Raw genomic sequence first — 19395 nt, 5'->3', positions numbered from 1 at the left:
GGAAACTACATCTCTCAAGGAATGTAACAAGGGGTGCAGTGAGCATTTACACCCCACTGGCGTTTGACAGATCTTTGAAACAGTGGGCTGTGCAAATTAAAAATTACATTTTTAATTTTCATGGCCCACTGTTCAAAAAATCTGTCAGACACCTGTGGGGTGCAAATGCTCACTGCACCCCTTGTTACATTCCTTGAGAGGTCTAGTTTCCAAAATGGGGTCACATGTCGGGGGGTCCTCCACTGTTCTGGCACCATGGGGCTTTGTAAACACACATGGCCATCAATTCCAGACACATTCTCTCTCCAAAAGCCCAATGGCGCTCCTTCTCTTTTGACCATTGTAGTGCGCCGCAGAGCACTTTACGTCCACACATGGGGTATTTATATACTTAGAATAAATAGTGTTACAAATTTTGGGGGGCTTTTTTCCGATTACCCCTTTTGAAAATGAAAAATTTGGGATAACGCCAGCATCTTAGTGAAAAAATTCTAAATTTTCATTTTCACGTCCAGCTTTAACGGAAATTCTTTAAACACATGTGGGGTGATACGGCTCACTATACCCCTTATTACGTTTTTTGCATTTATGTAAGAACCGCTGTAACGATCTGTCACCCCTGTGCAAATCACCTCAAATGTACATGGCGCTCTCACTCCTGAGCCTTGTTGTGCGCCTTCAGAGCAGTTTACATGCACATATGAGGTATTTCTGTACTCAGGAGAAATTGTGTCACAAATTTTGGGGGTCTTTTTTTTTACTTTTACCTCTTGTGAACATGAAAAGTATGGGGCAACACCAGCATGTTAGTGTAAAAAATTTTTTTTTTTTACGATAACATGCTGTGTAGACCCCAACTTTACCTTTTCATAAGTGGTGAAAGGAGAAAAAGCCCCCCAACATTTGTTAGGCAATTTCCTGAGTACGGAAATACCCCATATGTGGCCCTAACTGTTACCTTGAAATATGACAGGGCTCCGAAGTGAAAGAGTGCGCCATGCACATTTGAGGCCTAAATTAGGGATTTTCATAGACCCGGATGCTAGAATTAGACTTGCCTCCGATACCAAAATTACCCTACGGCAATTTTTCTCCAACAGGGTGCCTCCAGCTGTTGCAAAACTTCCTGAATGCCTGGACAGTCAATGGCTGTCCGGCAATACTGGGAGTTGTTGTTTTTGCAACAGCTGGAGGCTCCTTTTTGGAAACAGTGCTGTACCAGACATTTTAATTTTTATAGGGAGGGGTAACTGTGTATATGTATATGTAGTGTTTTACCCTTTATTTTGTGTAGGTGTAGTGTAGTGTTTTTAGGGTACATTCACATGGGCGGGGGTTTACAGCGAGTTTCCCGCTGGAAGTTTGAGCTACAGTGCAAAATTTGCTGCATCTCAAACTTGCAGCGAGAGACTCACTGTAAAAACCCTCCTGTGTTAATGTACCCTGTACATTCACATGGAGGGGGGGAGGGACATTCAGCTGTAGCAAAACTACAACTCCCAGCATGCTCTTTGGCTGTCCGTGCATGCTGGAAGTTGTAGTTATGCAAAAGCTGGAGTACACTGGTTGTAAAACACTTAGAATTTGTTACTTAACTCAGTGTTTCAAAACCAGTGTGCCTGCAGCTATTGCAAAACTATAACTCCCAGCATGTACACTCTGCCAGTGCATGCTGGGAGTTGTAGTTTGCAACAGCTGGAGGCACACTGGTTGCAAAACACTGAGTTAGTTAACAATCTCATTGTTTTTCAACCAGTGTGCCTTCAGTTGTTGCAAAAGCTACAACCACCAGCATGCACGGACAGCTGAAGGGCATGCTGAGACTTGTAGTTATGCAACAGCTAGAGGCATACTAACACTCCCAGCATACCTTTTGGCTACACATGCATGCTAGGGTTGTAGTTATGCAACAGCTAGAGGCACACTGGTTGCAAAACACTGAGAGTGTATTATTTAACTCAGTATTTCGCAAACAATGTGCCTCCAGCTGTTGCAAAACTACAGCTCCCAGCATGTACGGTCTATCATTGCATGCTGGGAGTTGACGTTTTCAACAGCTGGAGGCACACCGGTTGCAAAACACTGAGTTCGGTAACAAACTCTGTATTTCGCAACCAGTGTGTTTCAGCTGTTGCCAAACTACAACTCTCAGCATGCACTTACAGCTGAAGGGAATGCTGGGACTTATAGTTATGCAGAAGCTGGAGGCACACTACTGCAACTCCCAGCATGCCCTTTAGTAGTTTGTGCATGCTAGGGGTTGTGGTTATGCAATTTCTGGAGGCACACCTTTTCATAAGAAAAATGTGCCTCCAGCTGTTGCCATACTACAACCCCCAGCATGCACAAACTACCAAAGGGCATGCTGGGAGTTGTAGTTGTGCCTTCTGCTGTTGTAAAACAACAACTCCCAGCTTGCCCTTTTGTGCATGCTGGGAGTTGTTGCTAGGTAACAGCAGGAGGCACAGCCATACCTCTTGCTGCTGCACACGTCCTGCCTGTCATCATGCCGCCGCCGCTGTCTCAGCTCCAGGGGCCCTGATCCCGCCACCAATGCTGGGGATCAGGGGCCCCCACTACAGATACACACTCCCAGCACATGCTCTCGCCCTCCGGAGTAGTTAGGGACACCCCCACAGCAGGCATCCTGATTCAGGATGATCGTGAGGTGGCACCAGTGCCACCTCACTCCTGCTGCTAAAGGGTGATAGGTGCACACTTTTTTTTTCACACTTTTTAACAATTGGCTTCTACCTGATGTTTTTTTGCCTTTCCTCTGAATGGACATTCACTTCAGGAAAATAGGATGAACTGGATTTTTAGACAAACTATATATTTACTAGCTGAGTACCCGGCACTGCACGTTTTTTTCTACCTAATCCCTGTGGGGGAGGAAAAGCAACAAAGGAGAAAATGTTTCTCCTCAAATCCTGACCCCATATCCCCTCCTCATATCCTGACCCCAAATCCTGACCTTATATCCCGTCCTCATACCCCGTCCTCATGTCCCATCTTCATATCCCGACCTCATACCCCGACCTCATACCCCATCCTTATATCCCGACCTCATATCCCATCCTCATATGCTGTCCTCATATCCCGTCCTTATGTCCCATCCTCATATCCTGTCCTCAGGTGGGACTGATTTGCGATGAAGATATTGTAAGCTGAAAATAGAAGGGGGCGTGGCTTTGTAGGACTGGGCAAGCCAGACCGATGCACAAAAAGGGTAGATAATAAAAGGGGTGGGGCTTAACAGTGGGCGTGTCTTTGTGAGATGGGGTGTGGCTTGCAAGCCGGATTGACATATTCATCAGGAGATGCAGAGTGGAGCTTGTGGAGTAAGGTACTGGAAGTCCCATACTTGCATGGGACTTGAAAAAAAACCCATCTTTTATATAAGGGTGTATGTAAGGGTTAATTTAACTATTACATCTTTTTATTTGACATAAAAGTAATATGTGTACCAGGTATTATTGAAATATCTCCAGCCGTAACATACATTTCCCATTGATTTGCATGGGACTTTAAACAAAAACCCCTACCCTCACAAATGGGGGTAGTTAAGGGTTAAAGGGGTTCTCCGGTGCTTAGAAATCTTATCCCCTATCCAAAGGATAGGGGATAAGATGCCTGATCGCGGGAGTCCCGCCGCTGGGGATCCCCGTGATCTTGCAAGCGGCACCCCGTTTGTAATCAGTCCCCGGAGCGTGTTCGCTCCGGGTCTGATTACTGTCGAACACGGGGCCGGGGGCATGTGACGTCACGCCTTCGCCCCGTGTGACCTCACGCTCCGCCCCTCAATGCAAGTCTATGGGAGGGGGCATGAGAGCCATCACACCCCCTCCCGTAGGCTTGCATTGAGGGGCAGAGCGTGACATCACAAGGGGGGGAGGCATGACGTCACACGCTGTCGGCCCTGTGGTCACCGGTAATCAGACCCGGAGCGAACACGCTCCGGGGACTGATTACAAACGGGGTGCTGCGTCCAAGATCACGGGGGTCCCCAGCAGCGGGACTCCCGCAATCAGGCATCTTATCCTCTATCCTTTGGATAGGGGATAAGATGTCTAAGCACTGGAGTACCCCTTTAAAGTAACTATGCTATATATATATATATATATATATATATATATATATATATATATATAAATATATATATATATATATATATATTTAAGGGAAAGTATAAGTAACACGTGGCCAAGTATCATCGAAATATCTCCAGCCGTTTGGAAGTTATGCAGTGACATATATATTTGATAGACTTGTATGGGACTTTAAACAAAAACCCTGACCCTGGCAAATGGGAGGGGGGGCGGGGGGTAAGGGTTAAATTACCTATCCTATGTTTGTTGTTGACATATAAGTAACATGTGTGCCAAGTGCTGGAACATACATACATACACGCACACATATGTACACACATTGGGGGACATTTATAAAAGCATTTAGTAGTTTTTTTTTCTGTCGCTAAAAAGTCACATGAGCGACTACTTTATTTTTTGTGCGACTTTTCGATTGTGCAGTGCCCTAAGCAAAAAAAAAAAAAAAAGAAACTTGCTTACCAAAGCAAAAGGTGATTTTTGACTTGCAGTGGTCTGTATACTACAGAGGAAATTCTTTTCTTTTTGGATTTCTTTTCTGTCATGACCACAGTGCTCTCTGCTGAGACCTCTATCCATTTTAGGAACATTTTAGCAACTGTCCATAGCAAAAAATCCCCATAGCAAACATATGCTGCTCTGGACATTTCCTATGCTATCAGCAGATAGCAATGTGGTCATGACAGAAAATAAATCCAAAAAGAAAAGAACTTCCTCTGTAGTATAAAGCCACTAATAAGTACTGGAAGGATTACAAATTTTAAATAGAAGTAATTTACAAATCTGTTTAACTTTCTGGCACCAGTTGATTAAAAAAATAAAATAAAATAAAGGTTTCCACCAGAGTACCCCTTTAATATGACATGGAATAAGGCATGACACCTTTTTTTTTCCTATGTGAACCTGTTGGGAAAAAATGTCTGTACCTCCATATAAAATCTAAAGTTGACCGAGATACCCTATGACCCCTCTATGAGCATTCTATGGGCATTAACTGTTGCTCTGAGCGCTCTGGCGACTCACTCTGGCCATAAGCGCTCTCCTCCTTCTTCCTCCGGCGGGCCCGGTATTCGCATCGTGGGACTCGCCCGCATGCGCATCTCAGGTGGTCACTTACCTTCTGCTGACTTCCCACGCTGCCTCTGTTCTCCGGCACGTGCCCCCGCCCCACCGCGCGCGCACCGGAGCTCTGAGATTTAAAGGGCCAGTGCACCCTTAATTAGTAATTGCACCTGTCCCTTCCTTATAAGTTTTTGCACCTCCCTCTACCTCTTTCCGGATCTTTGAGCCCCTAGAGAAAACGTTCCAGTGTTTTACACTGCCTGTGTTCTGTCCATCTGCTTTGGGACCTGACCTTGCCTTCTTGCTACCTGCCTTTAGACCTCCTGCCACGTTTCCTGACCACGCATCTCAGCTGCCAGCCTTGACCTTCTGCAATTTCTGACTACGAGTTGGTTCACCTTTCCTGTGCAACGTTATACCTCGGTAGCCTGTGGGGACGAGTTGTATCAGGGGTAGCGACCTGGTGCTGCCTGCCGCAGCAAGACCATCCCGCTTTGCGGCGGGCTCTGGTGAAAACCAGCGGCACCTTAGACTCCGCTCCCAGGTACGGCCCAAGCCATCTTCCCCACAGGTCGGTGGATCCACCAACCACAGTCGTTACAATTACATTACATAGCTATGAATTCATTTTGTTCATGAAAATGCCTGTATCCGTGACTTTATCCTCTTAAAGTTACATAGTAACAGTAAATGACTGTGGGTAACTACTGTGGGTAATGCACAAGGTATATATATATAGAAATGAATTGTTCAGCACTAGGACAGAGGGATAAAAGTTCTTCCTTTATTGAGAAATCCAAATGGTATACAATATGGGCAGTTAAGCTCAGAAAACACCTGACGCGTTTCGCGCTTGTTGGTACTAAACCATAGGGTAAAAGAATAGACACGTTTAAAATGACACGTTTAAAATACTCTTGTGTTTAGTCATATAAATAAACACAAGAGTATTTTAAATGTAATGAGGCACTACGCTTATAATAGCCTGTTAAGCAATTGCCATTTTAGCAGTTCCACCAGTTCCTTGTTCTTGTGTGGTTCTAATAATTAGAAGTGTGAATAAGGAGGGAGAATAGAGGAGAAACCTCCTCTTCCACAAGATTGGGTACTAGATAGCACTGTTACGCCGAGCGCTCGCAGCGTTCACCTTGTCGCAGCGCCCCGCTCAGACCCGCTGACCGGGAGCGCTGCATTAGTGTCACTGGCGGGGATGCGACCCCCGTCAGGCCCCGCTCCCTAGGGCATGCGTGCGCTGGCTCTCTGCGATTTAAAGGGCCAGTGCGCCTCTGATTGGCGCCTGGTCCAATTAGTGCATACACCTGTGCCCTAGCCTATATTACCTCACTTCCCCTTCCCAGCATCGCCGGGTCTTGTTGCCATTGTGCCAGTGAAAGCGTTCCTTTTATGTCCCAAGCCAGTGTTCCAGACCCTCTGCCATTGCCCCTGACTACGATCCTTTCTGCCGGCCCTGACCTTCTGCTACATCCGACCTTGCTCTGGCCTAATCCCTTGTACCGCGCCTATCTCAGCCGTCAGTTGGGGTTGAGTTGCTATCGGGTGGAACGACCTGGGGGCTACCTGCCACAGCAAGTCCATACCACTTTGCGGCGGGCTCTGGTGAAAACCAGTAACCCCTTAGACTCCGTTCCCCTGGTACGGCCCTCGTCATCACCCCACTGACACAGAGGATCCACCACCAGTATCCTCACAGTACCCGGATCCTGACAGTAGATCCGGCCATGGATCCTGCTGAGGTCCCGCTGCCAGTTGTCGCTGACCTTACCACGGTGGTCCCCCAGCAGTCTCAACAGATAGCGCAACAAGGACATCAGCTGTCCCAACTGACAGTTATGCTGCAACAACTTTTGCCACATCTTCAGCAACCATCTCCTCCGCCAGCTCCTGCACCTCCTCCGCAGCAAGTTGCCACTTCCAGCCTCCGCTTGTCCCTGCCGGACAAATTTGATGGGGACTCTAAACAATGCCGTGGTTTCCTCTCTCAATGTTCCCTGCACTTGGAGATGATGTCGGACCAATTTCCCACAGAATGGTCTAAGGTGGCTTTCGTGGTTAGTCTCCTGTCTGGGAAGGCCTTGTCATGGGCCACACCGCTCTGGGACCGCAATGATCCTGTCACTGCCACTGTCCAGTCCTTCTTCGCTGAGGTTCGTAGTGTCTTCGAGGAACCAGCCCGAGCCTCTTCTGCCCAGACTGCTTTGTTGAACCTTGTCCAGGGAAATTCTTCTGTGGGCAAATACGCCATCCAATTTCGTACACTCGCTTCTGAATTATCCTGGAATAATGAGGCCCTCTGCGCGACCATCAAGAAAGGCCTATCCAGCAACATCAAGGATGTACTGGCCGCACGAGAAATTCCTGCTGACCTGCATGAACTTATCCATTTGGCCACCCGCATTGTAAAAGACGCCAGGAGCTCAGTCAGGATATGGACTTAGTTCACACCAGGCGATTTCTCTCCCCGGCTCCTCTCTTCTCAAGTCCACTGCAATCTGTTCCTGTGCCTTCTGCCGTGGACGCTATGCAAGTAGACCGGTCCCGCCTGACCCTACAAGAGAGGACTCGCCGCCGCAATGAGAATCTATGCCTGTACTGTGCTAGTACCGAACACTTCCTGAAGGATTGTCCTATCCGTCCTCCGCGTCAGGAAAGACGCACTCCGATTCCGCACAAGGTGAGACAGCTCTAGGTGTGAACTCTGCTTCTCCACGTCTTACTGTGCCTGTGCGGATTTCTTCTTCTAACTCCTCCTTCTCAGCTGTGGCCTTCTTGGATTCCGGATCTGCAGGAAATTTTATTTTGGCCTCTTTCGTTAATAGGTTCTACATCCCAGTGACCAGTCTCGTCAGACCACTCTACATCGCTTCAGTTAAAGGAGAAAAATTGGACTGTACTGTGCATTACCGCACAGAACCCCTGCTAATGTGCATTGGACTACATCACGAAAAAATTGAATTTCTGGTCCTACACAACTGCACTTCTGAAATTCTCCTCGGCTTGCCTTGGCTCCAACGTCATTCTCCTACCCTGGACTGGACCACCGGGGAGATCAAGAGCTGGGGTTCTTCTTGCCTCAAAAAATACCTCACGTCTGCTCCCGGCTCCGTCGGTCAAACCCCTGTGGCTCCTCCTATACCAGGTCTTCCCAAGGCCTACCAGGACTATGCCGATGTATTCTGCAAAAAACAAGCAGAGACTTTGCCACCTCACAGGCCTTATGACTGCCCTATTGACCTCCTTCCTGGTACTACTCCACCCCGGGGCAGGATCTATCCTCTGTCCGCTCCTGAGACTCAAGCCATGTCGGACTACATCCAAGAAAATCTAAAGAGGGGATTCATACAAGTCCTCATCCCCTGCCGGAGCTGGGTTCGTCTTTGTCTGAAAAAAAGACGGTACCTTACGGCCGTGCATTGATTACCGCGGTTTAAATAAAATCCCTATCAAAAACCGCTACCCCCTGCCTCTTATATCGGAACACTTTGACTGCCTTCGTGGCGCTAACATCTTCACTAAATTGGACTTAAGAGGCGCATATAATCTCATTCGCATCAGAAAAGGGGATGAGTGGAAAACCGCATTTAATACCAGAGACGGACATTTTGAATATCTGGTTATGCCCTTTGGGCTCTGCAACGCCCCTGCTGTCTTCCAGGACTTCGTTATTGAAATATTTTGGGATTTGTTATATACCTGTGTTGTGGTTTACCTGGACGACATCTTGATTTTTTCCTCGAGTCTTGAGGAACACCGTCGTCATGTCCGCCTAGTGCTCCAGAGACTCCGTGAAAATCAACTATATGCCAAGATGGAGAAATGTCTCTTTGAATGCCAATCTCTTCCCTTCCTAGGTTACCTAGTCTCTGGCCAGGGACTTCAAATGGACCCAGACAAACTGTCAGCCGTTTTAGATTGGCCACGCCCTTCTGGACTCCGAGCTATCCAACACTTCTTAGGATTTGCCAGTTACTACCGACAGTTTATTCCTCATTTTTCCATCATTGTGGCTCCGATTGTGGCCCTAACCAGGAAGAATGCCAACCCTAAGTCCTGGCCTCCCCAAGCGGATGAGGCCTTCAATCGCCTCAAAACTGCCTTCGCTTCTGCTCCGGTACTCTCCAGACCTGATCCATCAAAACCCTTCTTGTTGGAAGTGGACGCCTCCTCGGTCGGAGCCGGAGCCGTTCTCCTTCAAAAAAACTCTACCGGACATAACATTACTTATGGTTTCTTTTCTAAAACCTTCTCTCCGGCGGAAAAAAATTACTCCATTGGTGATCGTGAACTTCTGGCCATTAAACTAGCTCTCGAAGAATGGAGGCATCTGCTGGAAGGTTCCAAACACCCCATTGTCATCTACACGGATCACAAGAATCTCTTGTATCTCCAGTCTGCCCAACGTCTGAACCCACGCCAGGCTAGGTGGTCGTTATTTTTTGCCCGTTTTGACTTCGAGATTAATTTTCGTCCTGCTGACAAAAACATCAGGGCTGACGCCCTTTCACGTTCCTCTGGTGCTTCCGAATCGGATGCCCCCCTGCAACACATTGTACCTCCTGAGTGCCTGATCTCCTCTGCTCCAGCTTCTATCAGACAAACTCCTCCTGGAAAGACTTTCGTCCCTCCACGCCAGCGCCTCAAGATCCTCAAGTGGGGACACTCCTCGCACCTCGCCGGCCATGCTGGCATCATGAAGTTCATCCAACTCATTTCTCGTTTATATTGGTGGCCTACCCTGGAGGCTGATGTCGCTAATTTCGTTTTGTGCCCGGGACAAGACTCCTCGCCAGAAGCCTGCTGGACTCCTTCATCCTTTACCTGTTCCTGAGCTACCATGGTCTCAAATTGCCATGGATTTTATTACGGATCTGCCTTTATCCCATGGCAACACAGTCATCTGGGTGGTCGTTGATCGTTTCTCCAAGATGGTACATTTTATTCCACTTCCAGGTCTTCCTTCAGCGCCACAGTTGGCAAAGCAATTTTTTGTGCACATTTTTCGCCTTCACGGGCTTCCCACGCATATCGTCTCGGATAGAGGCGTTCAATTTGTATCAAAATTTTGGAGAGCTCTCTGTAATCAATTAAAAATCTAATTAAATGTCTCGTCCTCCTATCATCCCCAATCCAATGGGCAAGTAGAGAGAGTTAACCAGATCCTTGGTGACTATTTGCGACATTTTGTTTCCTCCCGCCAAGACGATTGGGTCGATCTTCTACCCTGGGCTGAATTCTTGTACAATTTCAAAATCTCTGAATCCTCCTCCAAATCCCCGTTCTTTGTGGTGTACTGCCGTCACCCTCTGCCCCCCTCCCCATTCCCACTTCTTCTGGATTGCCTGCAGTTGATGAAGTTACCCGGGACTTCTCCATCATCTGGAAGGAAACTCAAAAGTCCCTCCTACTGGCCTCATCCTGTATGAAGAAGCATGCCGACAAAAAGAGAAGAACGCCTCCTGTCTTCACTCCTGGGGACAAAGTGTGGCTCTCTGCCAAGTATATGCGCTTCCGTGTCCCCAGCTATAAGCTGGGACCACGTTATCTTGGACCCTTTAAAATCAAGAGTCAAATCAATCCTGTCTCCTACAAACTTCTTCTTCCCCCTTCTCTCCGTATTCCTAACGCTTTTCATGTTTCTCTTCTCAAACCGCTTGTCCTTAACCGCTTCTCTTCCAAGGTTGTCGCTCCAGCTCCTGTCTCTGGCTCCTCCGATGTCTTCTCTGTTAAAGAGATTCTCGCGTCTAAGACAGTCAGAGGTAAAAAAAAAATTCTCGTAGATTGGGAAAATTGTGGACCTGAGGAGAGGTCTTGGGAACCCGAGGATAACATCCTCGACATGGAGCTCATTCACAAGTTCACGGGTTCCAAAAAGAGGGGGAGACCCAAGGGTACTGTTACGCCGAGCGCTCCGGGTCTCCACTCCTCCCCGGAGCGCTCGCAGCGTTCACCTTGTCGCAGCGCCCCGGTCAGACCCGCTGACTGGGAGCGCTGCATTAGTGTCACTGGCGGGGATGCAACCCGCGAAGCGGGGATGCGACCCGGGAAGCGGGACGCGCCCGCTCGCGGTTCGCATCCCAGTCTTCTTACCCGACCTGTCCTCCGTCAGTTCAGTCCCGGCGCGCGGATACGAGATAACAAGATAGTTGGTGGAGTTCAACCGCTGGGATTCCCGCTGATTCCAAGAACAGGGACATAATTGTTGGGTCACTGAACTCGGAGATGTTTTTCAGCCCTATATAGGATGAATGGAGCAGTGGCTATGCAGGTCCGGTGTGCCCCATTCATTCCGGGTACAGTTATGTCCCCATTCTTAGTATCGGCAGGGGTCCCAGAGGTTGACCTTCCACCAGTCAGCTTGTTATCCCTATCCCATAGATAAGTGATTACAAGCTAAAATAGGAATACCCCTTTCAACTGCATCCACATGCATAACCCACATACTTTTTGTATAATTCAGAATTCATTGTTTCATCAATAATGACAAGTAGTCATGTCCTGTATGCAGCAAAACGGGCTCCAACAATGAAACTACCAGCGCTATGATAGAAATGGCATGTTTATGCCAGAATGCAGTGTTTTCCTTTCTCGAACATAATCATTTAACCCAAAAAGCTTTAATTTGGTCTCATCCATTCACAAAACACTGTTCTAATAGCCTTGTGGCTTGTCCAAGTGATCTTTAGCAAAATGTGTGTATTGTTGGCCCAGTCATGTTAAAGTGGACTTCAACAAATTTGGAAGTATACAATTGTCTGTAATCTCTTTATATGTCTGACTGACCCAAACCTAAAGCATAGTCTCATAATAGTACATTATACAGTAAGCATTATGTAATCCAGTAGGTGATGTCTCTGAGCATCCTTTAACCCCAGATTTGTCTAGCCAACTAAGGCTGCGTTCACACAGCCGTCTAGACCTCTCCCATTCTTCTACCATCAAAAATAAAAATGGACTTAAAAAAAATCAGACAATAATGGATGTAAACGGATGTTAAAACATTTTTTTTGTTCTGAGCATGTTCAGAAGTAAAAACAGATCAAAAAACGGATTGAAAAAATTGATGCAAATGGATGACATTAAAGGCTCATCCGTTTTCCATAGACTTCGATGTTAAAATTTACTGTATCCGTTTTTTCTTCTGTTTTTTTTTTTACAGGAGAAAAAACGGAAATGAGCGCAGATGCGTGCAAACAGATGTGAAAGGTATGTAAAAAAAAATCCCATTGACATCAATGGGATTGTTTTACAACCGTTTGTAATCCGCTTACAAGCAGCAACAATGGAACCTAAACAGGGGAGGGGGGGGGGGGGGAAACAGGGACAGACGGCCGTGTGAACGCACCCTTACAGATAGTCAAAGGTGATTCATCACTCCAGAGAATACGACCATAGGCCTTACACCTCTTCAGCTACTGTTTGGAATTGGGCATGGTGATCTTTGTTTACAGTGGTTCAATCATGGATATCTATTTCATGAAGCTCCTGATGCACAGTTCTTGTGTTAATGTCACTATTAAGAGGAGGATTCACCCAAAGGGTCAACATTTTTTATTATTTTTTAATTTTTTTTTGTTATACACTGAAGTGATCCCTCCCTCAAAACTGCTGTCCTAGGCTATACGTATGACCATAAAGCAAGGTACCTTACAATTACCAAATAAACTGTTATTCAATCTTGTATTTTTCAGTAAAAAAAAGTAACAAGCTGAACTGTTATTTCGGAACCTAGTAACTTGAAATACTTCATAAATCTTTCTATTTGCCCTTTCCAAACTATAAAACAATACAGTGGACAGTTTATCATTATTAGCATTTCATGGATCATTGTAATGATAAACTATGTATTATTGACTGCACAAACTATAGCCTCGGTCTAGATCTTCAGTATTGTGCATGTATTCCCAGCAGATGGGGTTGTATCAATATAGTATGCAACAAAGAAGTTGCTGGGGGCAAATTCAGTTATAGTCTGCTAGAATTCTGACACATTCTTTGTTATCAGTGTTAAATATAGAGCCCCCAGCGTTTTGCAGTAATTTCATATCTATTGATATAAATCTTCTCTCATCTAAAATAAGCAAATTCTAACAGATGTATGATTAAAAGGAGATTATTGGCTTACATTATTTTATCCTTCATATATGAATACACTTTTTTTATGTGCTTTATTATGCTGTTCACACAACAACAGGAAGAATATTGCCCTGTTGAGTTTCATCCAATATGATAAATCTATCTAAATCTATTCCTATGGAGCATGAAAAGAAATGGAGTTACATCTGCATGTATGGAATGACTTACTGAATGAGTTTTCTGACTAACAAATCACAGTGACTAACAATGAGACGGCACATTTCCAAGCGGTCTTAGCACCCATCGGACTTTCAAATGTGCGGAATGTCCGCACAGGTGAAAGGAAATTCAGCATATTTTCCAATCATGTAAACTTACCCATACATGTCTACCAGTCATCCAGCTACAGCCTGATCTGCTTATTTGTTGCCATTATCTACATCTTTTATTTCCTAGATATAGACAATTGAAAGTACCTAGCAGCACAGTATAAAGCTGGATCTTACTGCCCTACAGATTTATTTGTAAATACAATTACAGTTAAAAACTTTTTTTTATATAATATAGATAATAACATTATATGTATATTTGTAATATGCATTGTTTGAAAATGTGTATATTTCCCCTGTCACCATTAATTTATATACTATCCATGGAGCCATTAGCCTAGGCCCTTGGATCAGATAATGACATATCAGCAGTATGGTTAGGAAATAAGAGCCATGTCATATCACTATACGCAGACAACATTAAACACAGTGATCTCACTTTCGGCAGTTATAAATAACAAAGATATATTTGGACATTTATCCTATTACCACCTTAACAACACAAAAACCCAAGCCCTCCCACCAACCATTCTCCTCAATACCCTCTCAATTATAAAATCACAACACACATTTGATTGGCAAACATTTACAGTCATGTCCGTAAATGTTGGCACCCCTGACATTTTTTTTAAGAAAATGAATTATTTCTCACAGAAAAGGATTGCAGTACCACATGTTTTGCTATACACATGTTTATTCCCTTTGTGTGTATTGGAATTAAACCAAAAATGGGAGGAAAAAAAGCAAATTGGACATAATGTCCCATCAGACTCCAAAAAAGGGCTGGACAAAATTATTGGCACCCTTTCAAAATTGTGTAAAAATAAGATTGTTTCAAGCATGTGATGCTCCTTTAAACTCATCTGGGGCAAGTAACAGGTGTGGGCAATATAAAAATCACGCCTGAAAGCAGGTACAAAGGAAAGAAGTTCACTTAGTATTTGCATTGTGTGTGTGTGTGTGCCACACTAAGCATGGACAACAGAAAGAGAAGAAAACTCTCTGAGGACTTGAGAACCAAAATTGTGGAAAAATATCAACAATCTCAAGGTTACAAGCCCATCTCCAGAGATCTAGATTTGCCTTTTTTCACAGTGCACAACATTATCAAGAAGTTTGCAACCCATGGCACTGTAGCTAATCTCCCTGTGTATGTATGGAAGAGAAAAAATGATGAAAGGTGTCAACGCAGGATAGTCCGGATGGTGGATAAGCAGCCACAAACAAGTTCCAGAAATATCCAAGCTGTCCTGCAGGCTCAGGGAGCATCAGTGTCAGCGCAAACTATCCGTCAACATTTAAATGAAATGAAACGCTATGGCAGGAGACCCAGGAGGACCCCACTGCTGACAAAGAGACATAAAAAAGCAAGACTATATTTTGCCGAAATGATCTTGAGTGAGCCAAAATCCTTCTGGGAAAACTTCTTGTGGACAGATGAGTCCAAGATAGAGCTTTTTGGTAAAGCACATAATTCTACTGTTTACCAAAAACAAAATGAGGCCTACAAAGAAAAGAACACAGTACCTACAGTGAAATATGGTGGATGTTAAATGATGTTTTGAGGTTGTTTTGCTGCCACTGGCACTGGGTGCCTTGAATGTGTACAAGGCATCATGAAATCTGAGAATTACCAATAGATTTTGGGTCGCTCTGTACAGCCCAGTGTCAGAAAGCTGGATTTGCGTCCAAGATCTTGGGTCTTCCAGCAGGACAATGACCCCAAACATACATCAAAAAGCACCCAGAAATAGATGGCAACAAAGCACTGGAGAGTTCTGAAGTGGCCAACAAACGAATCCAGATCTAAATCCCATTGAACACCTGTGGAGAGATCTTAAAATTGCTGTTGGGAAAAGGCGCCCTTTCAATAAGAGAGACCTGGAGCAGTTTGCAAAGGAAGAGTGGTCCAACATTCCGGCTGAGAGGTGTAAGAAGCTTATTGATGGTTATATTAAGTGACTGATTTTAGTTATTTTTTCCAAAGGGTGCACAAGAAATATTAAGTTAAAGGGGTGCTCCGGTGAAAACCTTTTTTCTTTTAAATCAACTGGTGGCAGAAAGTTAAACATATTTGTAAATTACTTCTATTAAAAAATCTTAATCCTTCCAGTACTTAATGGCTGCTGAATGCTACAGAGGAAATTCCTTTCTTTTTGGAACACTGATGACATCACAGTGCTCTCTGCTGACATCTCTGTCCATTTTAGCAACCATGCATAGCAGATGTATGCTAAGGGCAGCATGGTGGCTCAGTGGTTAGCACTGCTGCCTTGCAGACTTCAAATCCCACTAAGGACAACAATAAATAAAGCGTTATTATTATTATTATTATTATTATTATTATTATTATAATAACATCAGCAGAGAGAACTGTGCTCGTGATGTCATCAGAGAACATTCCAAAAAGAAAATATTTTCCTCTGTAGTATTCAGCAGCTAATAAGTACAGGAAGGATTAAGATTTTTTAATAGAAGTAATTTACAAATATGTTTAACTTTCTGCCACCAGTTGATTTAAAAGAAAAAAGGTTTTCACCGGAATACCCTTTTAAGGGTTCCAATAAGCATGTAACATAAAATTCATTTTCAGTTTGTACAAGTAGAATATTTGTTATAGGGAAGCTGGGTAAAGGAATTGGAAATGCATTATAAACATTTATGTACCTGTATCCTGTATATATCAATTAAGCTACACGGTAAATAGGGGTATAATATGTGTATTACAGTGGCGAGAACCGCCCCCCCGGCCCCACTGCTGCCGTCAGGTGGGAACATTTGCCACCTAAACTAATTGTGGTGAAACATCTGCCACCTAACCTAATTGTGGGGGAGCATTTGCCACCTAACCTAATTGTGGGGGAACATCTGCCACCTAACCGATGTGGGGGACTTCTGCTGCCTAGATAATATGGGGGACTATCTGCTATGTTCCTGCCTAGCTAATATGATGACTAACTACTTCTAGCATATATGTGTTTTTTTTTATACAGGGGACAGCTATCTGGGAGATTTACCTACAGGGGGCCTAAATACCCACCTGGGGGACATGACCTACCAGGGGCCACTACCTACTGGGGGCATTACCTACATGGGGTACTACCTACCTGGGGGACACTATCTACCTGGCGGCATTATGTAAGTAGCGTAACTGTAAGCAACACCTTATTTTCTGTCTGCCAACACAAAATATTGCGATAGTGCCCCACACAGACTACACTCTGGATCCACCCCTGGTATTACATTACATTGTCTAGTGCCATGTTTGACTAATGTGCTCCATCTTATGTGGGAACTGTGATGGTTAAATAAGCAGATAGCTCTACTCACATTTATATATTGTGCGCTGGAAAGAACTTGAATTGAAAAGAACCTGTCACAAGTAATCCTGTGTGAGTTTTTTGACCATCATTAGTCAAGCGGTTAAAAGAATAGAACAGGATGACAGATGTGATGCTAGAATAGTAGCTATTCTGGCTTTTGACATTTCCACTAATGTGTCATTACCTTGTCTGTGGCTAATTTTCTATGTGCCTCATTAAGTAGTTTAGCTATGCATGTATAGTTGGGCTCTTTGTTGTCTTCACTTCACATTTCTAATTACTATTCATCTTTTGTACTTAATATTGTAAGGTTGTTTTTTTCTTTTAAGTTCCAGGGACATTCTGCTTTGTATTAGGTCCTTAATGGAATGTAAAAAAATATTCTACAATTTTTGCCATTATTGTGAGAATGATGATAAATAATACATATGAAAGGGGTTATGCAGCCAGAGGAAATTTTTAACCCCTTTTTGCATAATGCTGTCAACTTTCCACCTAAAGACTCATATGAAGTCTTCCGTTTCTATGCAGTGCACTTTATGGTCAAAAAAAATTACACACTGGGAGAGATTTTTTAAAAACTTGTGTAGTGGAAGATGGTGCAGTTGTCCATAACAACCAATCAGATTCCTTCTTTCATTTTGCAGAGGCCTTGATAAAAATGAAAAAAGTGGTCTGATTGGTTGCTATGGACAACTCAGCATCTTTTACTCTGGACAGGTTTTGATAAATCTCCCATAATATGATTAGGACAAGACCTAAATCATATAGGTCTAGTAAAAAAATTTTATTATAACTTTTTTGTACAAAAAAATGTGTGCTTAGAATTGTCTTCTGACCCCTATAACACTTTATTTTCCTTTTCATGGACTGTATGAGTATTGATATTTTGGTATTTGCACTCTAAGAATGTTCCATGAGAGGAGCTGTAGTACCTGTACTAATAGACAGATTGCCCCGGGTGTCACTCCTGACACCCGATGCGATTGTCCTTTCTATTGCAGAGATGGAGCGGCTTTCTTTTGCGCTCACATCTTTGCACTATACTCCGGCCAGCCAGTTATGTGAATAGAATTCACATCACATTCATATTTCCCACAGAGAGCTGTGATTGGCCAGATGGTTCCAGACACTCACAGCTATCTTTGGGAAATATGAATAATAGGTGTATATATACGGCCAGGCCCGTCGCTACAGGACAGGCAAACCAAGCAATTGCTTGGGGCCCCGAGCTGGCTGGGGGCCCCCGAGCACAGCCAGTGCTTGCCCGTCCTGTAGCGATTAACAATCCTGTGCTTGGAGTTTGTGCTCCGGGCCCCAGGCACCCAGTCAAACAAGAGGGCCCCTGAATGTCTGACATTTTTTTTAAAATAAACTAATTTGCAGCTTTGGAGTTCTTCTCATCTCACCGCAATCACACTCCCCCCACCCCCGCTGCACTTGGTATCTTCCAGTATCTCCCAGACTCTTCTCTCAGCCTTCAGCCGTCTGAGCAGGAGGAGGGGGAGCTGTGAGGAAAGGAGACCGCAGAGGCTGTACAACATAGGGCCTGACTACAGTAGGTGTCCCTGGATATATATATATATATATATGTGTATAAGCAAGTGTGTGTGGATATATAAGTGTGTGTACATATGTGTATGTCTGTGTACTGTGCCTGTGTGTGTGTTACTACTGTGGATGACTATATGTAAGTTGCATGTATGTATCTATACCAGTGTTTCCCAACCAGGGTGCCCCCAGTTGTTGCAAAACTACAACTCCCAGCATGCCCAGACAGCCAAAGGCTGTCTGGGCACGCTGGAAGTTGTAGTTTTGCAACCTCTGTAGGCATCCTGTTTCGGAAACACTGATCTATTTTATCTGTGTGTGTATGAAGCATGTATAGTATGTAATGTGTACAGTGTGTGTGTGTATGATGCATGTACAGTATGTAATGTGTACAGTGTGTGTATGAAGCATGTATAGTATGTAATGTGTACAGTGTGTGTGTATGATGCATGTACAGTATGTAATGTGTACAGTGTGTGCGTATGAAGCATGCATGTACAGTATGTAATATGTACAGTATGTGTGTGTATGATGCATGTACAGTATGTAATGTGTACAGTATGTGTGTGTATGATGCATATATAGTATGTAATGTGTACAGTATGTGTGTGTATGATGCATGTACAGTATGTAATGTGTACAGTATGTGTGTGTATAATGCATGTACAGTATGTAATGTGTACAGTATGTGTTTGTGTATGATGCATGTACAGTATGTAATGTGTACAGTATCTGTGTGTGTATGAAGCATGTACAGTATGTTATGTGTACAGTGTGTTGTGTGTGTATGATGCATGTACAGTATGCAATGTGTACAGTGTGTGTGTATGATACATGTACAGTATGTAATGTGTACAGTATGTGTGTATGATGCATGTATAGTATTTAATGTGTACAGTGTGTGTGTATGAAGCATGTATAGTATGTAATGTG

Source organism: Hyla sarda, chromosome 2, assembly GCF_029499605.1.
Source record: "Hyla sarda isolate aHylSar1 chromosome 2, aHylSar1.hap1, whole genome shotgun sequence".
NCBI lineage: Eukaryota > Metazoa > Chordata > Amphibia > Anura > Hylidae > Hyla > Hyla sarda.
The sequence above is the reverse complement of the archived record's forward strand: the minus strand, read 5'-3'. Positions refer to the sequence as shown.